Genomic DNA, 12,837 nt, shown 5'->3' with positions numbered 1-12,837 from the left:
CAAGGAAACAAATAGAAGAATGTAGAACGAAACCAACCAAACCCAGGAAGTCATGTCCACCACCTCATCCAGGCAGACCCATTATTGTCGGAAAGCCACACAAGCAGAAAAGTAGGGTTGACGGGGCTTATAATGCTCATGAGTGTGTTTATAAGTGTATGTGGATCTTAAACTCTGTCTCCATTGGAATGGGTTCTAGTGTGTACATGTGTATTTCCATGTGTGTGTGTGTGTGTGTGTGTGCGTATGTATGTGTGTATCTGACAGCTCAGATGAGGACTGGCTGCAGGCAGCTGCTTTGCTCGAGGCCACATTCATTTCCGTCGCGCTGCATTAGTCCCCAACCAACCTGTCACCCCTAGCAAGAGAGTGATAGCACGCAGCACACACACATACGCCTAAACACATCTACACACATTCATCAGCAGTTTCCCATGTGTTTGTAGGTGCAGAGTGGTACATAACACACTGACACATGCAAAGCAAATGCATTGCAAAGCTCTTGGCTATTTTATTTTGCACTCAATGTACACAGTAGTATAGTCTTCTCTCTGCACACAGATCTGTTTATCAGTTAGGAGACAAGTGTTAATCAGAGCAACTATAGCTGAAATGCTGTGTGTGTGTGTGTGTGTATTTATATGTGTGTGCAGTCCGTCAGTGCTGATATGCTAGTGAGGGGGACTAACCAGAGTTGAGTGGAGTCTTTTGTAGCGCAGGCGAGGCCCTCAGGCACAGCCCCAGACCTAGACCCCCCCACCACCACCACTGTTCACCCACATCTCACACACACACACCGCATGCATATGCCCATGGCCGTCGTGCTGTAGATCTGATGTGACAACTACAGTGGGGCAGACTTTCCCACCAACACCCTGCATTTCGACGGGATGTGACCGCGAATACTTGTGCTTTATGAGAGTGAGCGTGTGTGTCAGTGTGTCTGTGTGTGTGTCTGCACAGAAACACTGGGGTGGGGTTAGTTGAGGGGTGTCATAATGAGGCTTGGTTTGGTGGGACAGATGTTGGGATTTGGAGGGCATCGGCTGAGACATGGAAGTGATGGTTCATTAGAAAGAGAATCTCTCCCTCTCTCTTTCAGCCTGTCTGCTTCATTGTGTTTTTCTATCTCTATCACTGCCTTTCTCTCTCTCTTTCTCTTTCTCTGGTATGATTTCCTGTGCCTGAAGCCACTGACAGAGGCAATTCTTCCCCACTCTGCAATGGTGCATCTCTGATTAACTTTTAATGACTTCACTACAGCAGCCAGACACACATGGAGGCCAACACTGGCTGGAGATGTAGGCTAGTGATGACATGAATCGACCAAGAAGTTTGCACTTTGGTTCAGCTGGGCTAATAGCCTGTAATGGAAGTGATACACTGGAGCAATCAGACAGGATGGAGAGTTACAGCCTGGTGAACTGCCTTCAGTTGAGTGGAGGGTTGTTTGGCAACAGTGCTCTCTGAGTTGCCTCAATATAAATGCTGCATTCACAAATAGACATTCGTAAATGTCTAATCTCTAAAAGACTGTTAAGCCTCAATTTATTGCCCATTTCTTGTATTACACACCAAAACGTTACAGTTTAGCACAGCAAAAGACTTCAAACACGACACACTGACTCAACTAAGAAAGGAGTGCATTGTTCTTGATATGTTCAAGTACTGCTCCCCATGCTGTGTAAGAAAGCAAATTATTTGTTATCTTTTGTGAACGCAGCGTTATAAAGCCAGAAAAAGGTCATTTCATCTGCATGAAGTGTCTGGGATGCAGTTTAGAGGTAGCACATATTCAACAAAAATCCAAACTGGCAATATATAGAGTTTGACAGAGATGGATGTTTAAAACAGACTGTATATAGAAGATCACCATTGTGTTGTCACCCATTACTTTGTTAACTATGAAGTCTGAAACCTCCAGTTTAGGTTACACGGATTCAGCATTTTGATTGCTAGACGAAAGGATGAAATATTAAGATGTCAGATAATATTAACGAGCCCACTTAGCAAGCTGTATCCAGAAACTGTAGGAGCAATAACAAATAAATAGAATTAAAATGCAAACAAAACAGGCCATTAGAATTTCAACAAAATTAGAGCAAATAACTCTTGGTACTCTTGTGGTACTCTCTGTAGCACACAACAAGCTATATTGCTACCCATATAGTTCAGTTAAAATACTCCAAAAAGGCATCAGGTACAGTCAAATAAAGGAATTACAAAAAGCCTTCTAAATTACAATCTGTGCTTTTTCTCTTTGTTGTTGATCGTTTCCTTTTTTTTAATTTTGAAATTCCTGCTCTGATCTCAGAGCTTCTTTATTTCACCTGCTTGTCTACTCTTTCTGCCTAATGTTCAGAAACACATCTGTAAAAAACAAATTAATATGTAAAATTCCTCTATCTTAAAACGATACAGCCTTCCGTATTTTTATGGAATATCTACAGTCTTACTGCTGCCTTTGTTTCATTGTAATTACATGATTAGTTTTCAAGTCTTTGCTTTTTGTGTGTAATTTGGTCTGATCAACCAGTATTTAAATCCTTTTTGTTAGTTGGTTAGTTGTGTTTGAGCAGTTACTTCTGTATTGACTTGCCTATTTTAGGTTTACATCACTGTTTGAGTTTTGTTCTGTTCTCTTTGAAGGACCCAGAACTATATATTTTTTTAATTTTGTAAACTAAGACTCATCTGGCTGGAAAACTGATTCCCAACCAGCTTGGTCCTTCAGACATGACAGACAAATGACTCAGACTTGAATTAGACTTGCAGTCATCACGTTAAGTTTTGCTGCAGCTTGTTTTTGACAGAATATTTCTGACATGGGCTCAGACTTGAATGTGTTTTGAATGACTCGAAACTGGACTTGGACTTGCCCCAGAAGACCTGGAACCAGCTCTAAGCAAATTTGTAAATTCCTTTGACAAGTGATCACAGTGAACATTTTATAATAACAGTAACTTTGATTAGTCCTAACATTCCTATAACGGAAAGTTTAAAAGAAATACCTTCAAGAAAGGCCATAATATACAAAACAACAGCTGAATGAATTGAAGGGAAGAAGTTTCCCTTCCACAAAGTGGAAAAAAAGACATCTGTCTATCAAAATCTCACTGCTGAATTCTACATTTCATTCAAAATGTTAATCAATAGAGAACGTTGTCTAAAATATAAATACTTAATCATCTCAAAGAATAAAACACTGAAAATTTTGCTCATCCATAGTAATTATATGAGCTTGCTTTGTATCTGCTCTGGTCTGTTAGTACTTTCTCAGGCTTTCACATGTAGAGAATTCACATCTGTGAAAAGCTTTTTCATTTGTTGTGTTTTCTCCTTAGGGCAGAACATAAAAATATCATAATGATAAATCCCACATAAAAGAATAAAACAATACAAATAAAACAAATACAACAATATTGCATGGACTGCCATTAAAATAGATGTCCTTATGAAGTTTGGCATTTCTGCCTCCTTTCCCTGAGTATACCTGCTGAATAGGCAGGCGAGTGTTGTCAGTGTATTGATGAGTTCAGCCATTTTGTTTTTTCTCCAGGCAAAACTCTCTCTTTCATGTTTCTGATCAGAAAGAAGGAAAACAGCTATGAATTAAACATGCAGGCATAATACCTCTGCCAGATCCATACCTTGCTGCAAGAATCTGCGGGTGTGTACACTGATCGTTTCCAACAATGCTTTTTGAAGTCAGAGTTTTTATGATTCTCCCATCCGCCTCATTTGGATACGCTTTAGACCGCTCTGTCTGCCTCAATAACTTCCCTTTTCTTTTCTACAATTCATCAACCGCTACGACTAACAGGTTGTATAAATATATTAGGCTTGTTTCATGTAACAGGTTGTTTTTTAATCCGCTCTGCTGTGGGACCTGCCTTTTGAAAACATAGCTGGACTCAGGTTATTTGCATTTTTTGGCCATGAATGACAATTTCAGAAATACTGTTTGAAACATCAAGACCCCTGAAAAGTTTCATAATCAAGTTGTTTGATGAAGTTTTCTATGTTTGGCCAAATCCTACTTGCTTGATTATTAACCCGGTTTTCTTTGCAGTGATGTGATTTGTCATGGTCTGTAGTTTTAAACTAAAACATTTCGTCAGGATGATAGGAAGAATGAGGCATGACTACTAAAGGATGATGTAAGAATGGGGAGAAGAAAGAGGAAAAGATGATTGTTGTGGCGTTGTGCTACTCATCATCCACTGTTGCCTTCTTGAATGATGTCTGGGATTAGCAGATTAACATTTTCTTAAAAAAAAAAATGTTATACTATGTTTGACTGTAAAGAAAAGCACCCTATAGGAAAATATCTGAATCTTTTATGTATGCTTCTTTACCTACATACATGCATGTAGGAAGTAAAGGCTGACCTGAGTGGTCCAATCCAACAGATGAGGTACTCTAATTCGAATTGCTGAAAATGCTGGTTGTGATAGAACGGTTTCGGAATATACAGCGCATCGCATTTTGTTGTATATGGGGCTGAACAGCCACAGACCAGTCAGGGTGCCCATGCTGTCCACTGCAGAACGGGGGTGTTCATAATATCATGCCAGATCAGTTCAAGTCAAGCCAAACACAAGGCAGATTATTTATCTTTTCACAAGTGGATATGTAATGGTGATTTGGCATTATTAGCAAGAGAGACAAAGACACACCAAGCAGGGAAATGCATGTAAGACAGTATGACATGCAAGCTGAGAACTATTTTCTTTATATTTCCACTCAGTCGGGTCTTCTGCTGCTGTAGTACATCTGCTTCAAAGTTCAGTGAGTTTTGCATTCACAGATGCTCTTCTGCAAATCTTGGTTGTAAACAGTAGTTAACTCACTTATTGTTGCCTTCTTATCACCTCGAAGCAGTCTACCCATTCCCCTCTGGTATCAGACAAGACATTTTCATTCAGAGGACTGCCACCCGTTTTCTTTAAACCCTAGAGATGTTTGTGTGAGAAAATCCCAGCAAACCAGCAGATTCTGAAATGTTCAGACCAGCAACCTTGGCACTTTTAAAGTCACTTAAATTACTTCTTTTTCCCCATTCTGATGCTTGGTTTGAACTTCATCAGGTCATCTTGAGCATGCCTAAATGCATGGTGTTGCTGCCATGTGATTGGCTGATTAGATACTGGATTATTGGCATGGTCAGATGACCTATGCTATGAAATGATGCTTTAAAAATAAGTAAACGAACATATATAGGCAGTGAGCTGCATAGCACAAGAGAATCCTCAATCTTTTGTTCTTTTTTTGGATTATGTGCTGTTAGTGGATCCCATCAGTGAATTCTGTATCCAGTGAGTTTGTATCCAGTGCAGCTGTGGCTGAAGTGACACAGAAACTTTACTAAGTAAGACTGCCCCCTTGACTTTTAGGAAAAAGTGACTGACATGTTCAATTAGGATCAGACTAATGGAAAGGAGTGCATGCAAATTTTATTTTGTGCATTTTACAAACTTATTAAAACTGACAATTTCTGAAACATATTCACATCTTGTCAGAGCATGTTTCTACATTCTTAACACATGCTGCGGATCTTCATTATTATAAAAGGACATTATATTCAATAGGTCTCTAGTGTAAAGTGTCGTACTGCATATATTGCTTTTCCTTGTCAGATAAGTCAATCCGTCATTAGTCTGTTTTTTGCCATCACCGCTTTACTTATAAGGATCTCATATACACACACTTGCTATCTTTCAAGGCCATATTGGGTTAAGAGTGTGTTTGTCAGTGTTGAAGGATACTAAAAACCAACAGAGAAACAAGCCTCGCCCTGCTGAGAAAGTGCATGCTTTCAGTGAAGATGTTTATTGTTAAATGATGGCTTGACAGCCGCTTCACAATATATTTTTCCTTATTCTTTATGGGGGGAAAGAATTAGAGTTCGACACGAAATTCTGCAAATTTATTAAAGACACATTAAAGATTTGACTTTATTCTTTTCATAAAGCCAACCTCAGCATATAGAAGTATGTGTATGACCCCTAAAGCACACATTACCAGTGTTGGCACTTAATAATTCAACATTACATGATAGCACTATGGAAACAATGTTGAAGTAAATTCGGCCAAGTTCAAATTTTTTAAGTAGGTCTGTTGGTAATGGTGATGCCTCAAGTTGACAAAATTCAAAGTTTGAATCCACTGCTGGAATATTATTTTTAGATTATTTTTGTAGCGCTTGGTTAGGTTTGGGCCCCAAAAGTATTTTGTTGGGAAAGTAAAGTTGATAAGTGCTTGTAAAATATCAGACCTGAGGTTACAGTAAGAAATTATGTGCTTTAACCACAGAACGCAGTGCTGAGAAGTTATGGTCATTTCACAAATTCCTTCTTGTGAGACCAGGTTAGGCCAGACTAAACAGAGAAATGAAAAAGCTTTTATAATGTTGAAAAAGCTTCATCAAGTGCTTCATTTCTGTGCATGTGTTTTGTCCGTACTTCAGTGTCGTGTCCAAGTGTTTTTGTGTGTGTGTGTTTGAGTGCTATGCTGTGTTGCATCTCCCCATGGTGGAGATGGAAGGCGACATGGCGGGCTGCTCTCTGTCAAAGGAAGGCGAGTGTTAATATTTAACCGAGGGAGGCTCTATTTAGAGCCCGCCGCCTCTCCTTCTCCCTGGTGGACAGCACAACGCAGATGACGACCGGTGCCGTTATGGAGGAAAGCTGTAGGAGGCAGCCGCACGTCACTAAGTCTCCCTGACAGAATCAGTTTGCAGATGAGCTTTAAAATGCGTTGCACTGTTTTCCATGCCTACATGTTTGTGTCTCCACAATCTCTAATTTAAGAGTTTCTCCTGAGAGAGACTAGCGTAGCATCCCAGCATGCTTTGCACCTGAACTTCCAGGCCCATTGAAGGGCATTCAGGTGCAGCAGTGCCCCCCAAAAGTGAAAAACACCACAGGTTCTGTTTTTTTATTCCTCCACACATTTGATGTTTCATTCTCACTTACTGGAAATTTATGCTTCAGCAGGAAGTGTACACAATGTCTGCTTTTAACCACGAACCCCTACGAAACCCAATGTAGTCTATGGCATAAACTGGCGTGCACCTTCCTGGAAGTGTAACTACACGTGGCATCGACATCGATTATCAAAATATACATCCTACAAAACATGAGTAAAGTATAAGAAATGTAACAACTACTTCTATAGTCTCCTATACAGGGAGTGCAGAATTATTAGGCAAATGAGTATTTTGTCCACATCATCCTCTTCATGCATGTTGTCTTACTCCAAGCTGTATAGGCTCGAAAGCCTACTACCAATTAAGCATATTAGGTGATGTGCATCTCTGTAATGAGAAGGGGTGTGGTCTAATGACATCAACACCCTATATCAGGTGTGCATAATTATTAGGCAACGTCCTTTCCTTTGGCAAAATGGGTCAAAAGAAGGACTTGACAGGCTCAGAAAAGTCAAAAATAGTGAGATATCTTGCAGAGGGATGCAGCAGTCTCAAAATTGCAAAACTTCTGAAGCGTGATCATCGAACAATCAAGCGTTTCATTCAAAATAGTCAACAGGGTCGCAAGAAGCGTGTGGAAAAACCAAGGTGCAAAATAACTGCCCATGAACTGAGAAAAGTCAAGCGTGCAGCTGCCAAGATGCCACTTGCCACCAGTTTGGCCATATTTCAGAGCTGCAACATCACTGGAGTGCCCAAAAGCACAAGGTGTGCAATACTCAGAGACATGGCCAAGGTAAGAAAGGCTGAAAGACGACCACCACTGAACAAGACACACAAGCTGAAACGTCAAGACTGGGCCAAGAAATATCTCAAGACTGGTTTTTCTAAGGTTTTATGGACTGATGAAATGAGAGTGAGTCTTGATGGGCCAGATGGATGGGCCCGTGGCTGGATTGGTAAAGGGCAGAGAGCTCCAGTCCGACTCAGACGCCAGCAAGGTGGAGGTGGAGTACTGGTTTGGGCTGGTATCATCAAAGATGAGCTTGTGGGGCCTTTTCGGGTTGAGGATGGAGTCAAGCTCAACTCCCAGTCCTACTGCCAGTTTCTGGAAGACACCTTCTTCAAGCAGTGGTACAGGAAGAAGTCTGCATCCTTCAAGAAAAACATGATTTTTATGCAGGACAATGCTCCATCACACGCGTCCAAGTACTCCACAGCGTGGCTGGCAAGAAAGGGTATAAAAGAAGAAAAACTAATGACATGGCCACCTCGTTCACCTGATCTGAACCCCATTGAGAACCTGTGGTCCATCATCAAATGTGAGATTTACAAGGAGGGAAAACAGTACACCTCTCTGAACAGTGTCTGGGAGGCTGTGGTTGCTGCTGCACGCAATGTTGATGGTGAACAGATCAAAACACTGACAGAATTCATGGATGTCAGGCTTTTGAGTGTCCTTGCAAAGAAAGGTGGCTATATTGGTCGCTGATTTGTTTTTGTTTTGTTTTTGAATGTCAGAAATGTATATTTGTGAATGTGGAGATGTTATATTGGTTTTACTGGTAAAAATAAATAATTGAAATGGGTATATATTTGTTTTTTGTTAAGTTGCCTAATAATTATGCACAGTAATAGTCACCTGCACACACAGATATCCCCCTAAAATAGCTAAAACTAAAAACAAACTAAAAACTACTTCCAAAAACATTCAGCTTTGATATTAATGAGTTTTTTGGGTTCATTGAGAACATGGTTGTTGTTCAATAATAAAATTATTCCTCAAAAATAACACTTGCCTAATAATTCTGCACTCCCTGTAGCTGTGGTGTTTAAATGACGCACAATTAGTACTAAGCCACCCAAGGTGTTCCAAAAAATATCCCCACAGCATTACAGCACCACCAGTGGTGGTGCATACAGTGGGGCAAAAAAGTATTTAGTCAGCCACCGATTGTGCAAGTTCCCCCACTTAAAATGATGACAGAGGTCAGTAATTTGCACCAGAGGTACACTTCAACTGTGAGAGACAGAATGTGAAAAAAAAAATCCATGAATTCACATGGTAGGATTTGTAAAGAATTTATTCGTAAATTAGGGTGGAAAATAAGTATTTGGTCACCTCAAACAAGGAAAATCTCTGGCTCTCACAGACCTGTAACGTCTTCTGTAAGAAGCTTTTCTGTCCCCCACTCGTTACCTGTATGAATGGCACCTGTTTGAACTCATCATCTGTGATTTTTTTTTCACATTCTGTCTCTCACAGTTGAAGTGTACCTCTGGTGCAAATTACTGACCTCTGTCATCATTTTAGGTGGGGGAACTTGCACAATCGGTGGCTGACTAAATACTTTTTTGCCCCACTGTAAATGTGACTGAATAAATAACAACATTTTAACTTTATAATGACTCCCAGTTTGTGTAATGATGTTCCAGTCCTAATCTGTCATGTCAGTCGACAATGTTTATGTTGTCATTGCACAAATCTATTAACCCATAATATTAAAAAAAAGGGGGGGGGGGGGGGGGGGTAGCATAATTAACCATTTTATAGAAATGATATGAAATAAAATGTAACCACAGAACAAAATGAGCTACGATATCCTATAAAGACAAATCTTGAACTGCCTAATGTATATTTGTTATTATGCAAATGTGTAACTCGTGCATGCAAAGTCTCAATGAAGGAAAACAGATTTGGCAGCTTGTATTTGCTATTTTAGTACTTTGGCATTCATGTAGCTTGTGCAAGCTGAAATTGATTGCCTTAACTTGGTATTTTGTGCAGCTAAGGTTTATTTCACTGGGTGATTTTCCACCAAAGGTTTCAGAAAATTAAATTTGTCAAGAACCCCAAGCAGCTTGTAATGAGCAACAGTTTTGCAACAAAGCCCATCCTTATTCTTAGTCCAGTGGTTGTTGTGCTGCTGATTATTGTTAACTAAAAATAGCCAACTGTGCCTGATTTTAAAACTGTTGGGTGTAAAGTGAAACATGCTAGCATGCCCTGAAAGCTACACTGTAACAGATCTTTCTAAAGTACGCCCCCATAATCCTTTCTGATGCATAACCCATTGAAACAGTCATAGCAAAGACCATATGTTTTACAGCAACAGTTACTGTTTATTACTTCGTCTGATATGAGGCCTGCTCAAGCACGTTAAAATGGTTGTCCTATATAATTTATGTACTTTCGTCGTATTGGTTCATTGAACTTTTAATGCGCATAGAAGAGGCATAGACATCAAATGTATTAATTGATTAACATATATCTACACACTGCATAAATATGAATTGCTGTTTTCTATATTTTTTGTTTTATAACACAACAAGGCACATTGGATCCATTACAATTTATATAATTAAACAGTTTTTAGTATTTTTGCACATATTTTTTTAAGTTTTTGTTTGTTTATTTCATCGTTTCCATTATAAGTTTTGTAAGTATCAGTGTTGGGAAGGTTACTTTTAAAATGTATTCCACTACAGATTACAGAATACATGCCCCAAAATGTATTTTGTAACGTATTCCGAATACGTTACTCAATGAGAGTAACGTATTCTGAATACTTTGGATTACTTACAAAATTGCTGTGTGATTTTTTACTATTACATGCTTCCAGCTCCCGTTTCTGCTCGATGACAGCTCGTACTTTTCCACTCTCTTTTTTCTCCCTCCTCGCGCTCACAAACACATAACGGGTATGGCAGTCCGTTCTCCCTGCAGCACGGACTACACTGCCCATGAGGCTACATTCTTTAGGGCTATGCCTGTAGCATTCTGCCTATTAACCTAGCACAACAACAACAAAAAAGGCACTCTCTCACCCAGGAAACAGACAGTCGCAGAGAGAGCGTCACCCTGTAACAATGGCAACCGTAACGCTGCCGCCTGGAACAACAGAACACAGCTGTCAAACAAAACCCAAACAGTCCTGACCCGCGACAATATGAAACAGGAAAATACGGCCGTGTAATCCATTTATTTCAACAAAGTAACTGTATTCTAAATACCACCTTTTTAAATGGTAACTGTAACGGAATACAGTTACTCATATTTTGTATTTTCAATACGTAACGGCGGTACAAGTATTCCGTTACTCTCCAACACTGGTAAGTATTATATCAAGTTGCTATTACTAGTAGTAGCAGTGGCCTTGGCTCAAATGTTTGGATTGTATGGTTCGTAAATTAGAGAACAACGGCCAGTTTTAAATTATTTAGTCACAGAAGGGATGAGATAAAACTCTTCACTACCAAATCAAGTGTGAAACGCATGAATTTTGTTATGTTTTGGGCAGTTTCCATTCTTTCATTGACCAAAATTCCTTTAACTATACAAAGAACATTTTTATTCACATTAATCCAGGTACTGCATATCTTTCATATTTTGGGGTGTAATGGGCGTAAATTGTCTGTGGTAAAACTCCTCTACATTTAGTAATCACATTACAATCACTAATCAAGTTCTTCTGTTGTCTGAATGATGGCCAGATAGGGTATAAAAGACCCAACGTGCCTTTTGATGTGTAAGTGAGCAAGTTAATAGTATTGCTTTAATCATAAAATGTTATACATTCATCTGAAGTTTGTTGGAAAAACTTTTTTTTAAAACCCAGAAACCTTCTAAGCATTTAAGTCTTCAGCTAAAGTTCCATAATGAAAATCACCAGGTTTGGTAATCAGGAGGTTCTTAACAGATTCAGCATGTTTTGATATTTTCTTCTTCACATTAATTAATGTCAGGGATTTTTTTATATTTATCTATTTATTTTACTTTAAGCAATTTTTATTCGCCGAAAAATAAAATTACAGTTTCCCTACGTGTTAATGGAAATAGACATGGGAAGGATGAATCCTTTATTGCTTGAACTGATCTTCCTGGAGCAATGTCTAAAAATCTATGAAAAAACAATGAAGCTGGAGGCAGGTTGGACATGGCACCCCTTAACCTTTGACCTGAAATTGAGACTCTTTTCAAGTGCTCAATAAAGTCTGACCCAGTGAGACTCTTTGTTAAAAGCACTTGTGTATGCATGAATGCATGGCTCAGCATATGTGCACTTTTTAAACATTTAATTTAAAGTTTCTTTGAGAAAATATCTTTAGACTCCATAACTGCCCAGTTTTTGTAAAGGGTCAAATATATCTCAGATAATAGACCGTAATAGCCCACATGTCTGAACAAAGCAGCTGGCGAAAATTAGAGTGGATTTAAAAACAAATCCTCAGCAAGTAACATGTATTTTTAAATTTTCATTTCATAATCACTCCTTGAAGGATTTTTTCAAAACTTACATTATTAGGAATCAATATTTATTAAACAGAGTTTAATAAATATTGATTAGATTTTAGAAAGGGTTCTTGAAACAAAAACCTTAATCAAAGTAAGTATTTATTCACAATTCAAGTCAATTCCAATTTATGGTTCTGAATTTGTTGTTTTGTTATTGTGTTTTATTCAACCCGTTGTACCACTGCATCTTATTTGCATCCAGATTGTCTAAAGCAGCAGTCCCCAACCTTTTTTGTGCCACGGACTGGTTTATGCCCGACAATATTTTCACAGACCGGCCTTTAAGGTGTCGCGGATAAATACAACAAAATAAAACTAGTACCGGTACCGAAAAAAGAAGATTTATTCATAACACACGTGAAAAGACCCAGGAAAACCGAGTTCATTTTTCATTTTATTTTTCATTTATTTATTCATTTTCAGGCACAACAAATACCTATATTGAACATAAAATACACAAAACAAAAAACAAAACTTGCCTGAAAAAGGAGTGGGATGAAGAAAACTTATTAAATCCCACCCCTATACTCACTCATCAACAAAAAAAAACAATAAACTTCCCGCAGCTACGCCCATCATTGCATACAGACCCATCAACAGCCCCGGGCAG

Source organism: Aulonocara stuartgranti (assembly GCF_965226115.1).
Source record: "Aulonocara stuartgranti genome assembly, chromosome: 15".
NCBI classification, from domain to species: Eukaryota; Metazoa; Chordata; class Actinopteri; order Cichliformes; family Cichlidae; genus Aulonocara; species Aulonocara stuartgranti.
The sequence above is the reverse complement of the archived record's forward strand: the minus strand, read 5'-3'. Positions refer to the sequence as shown.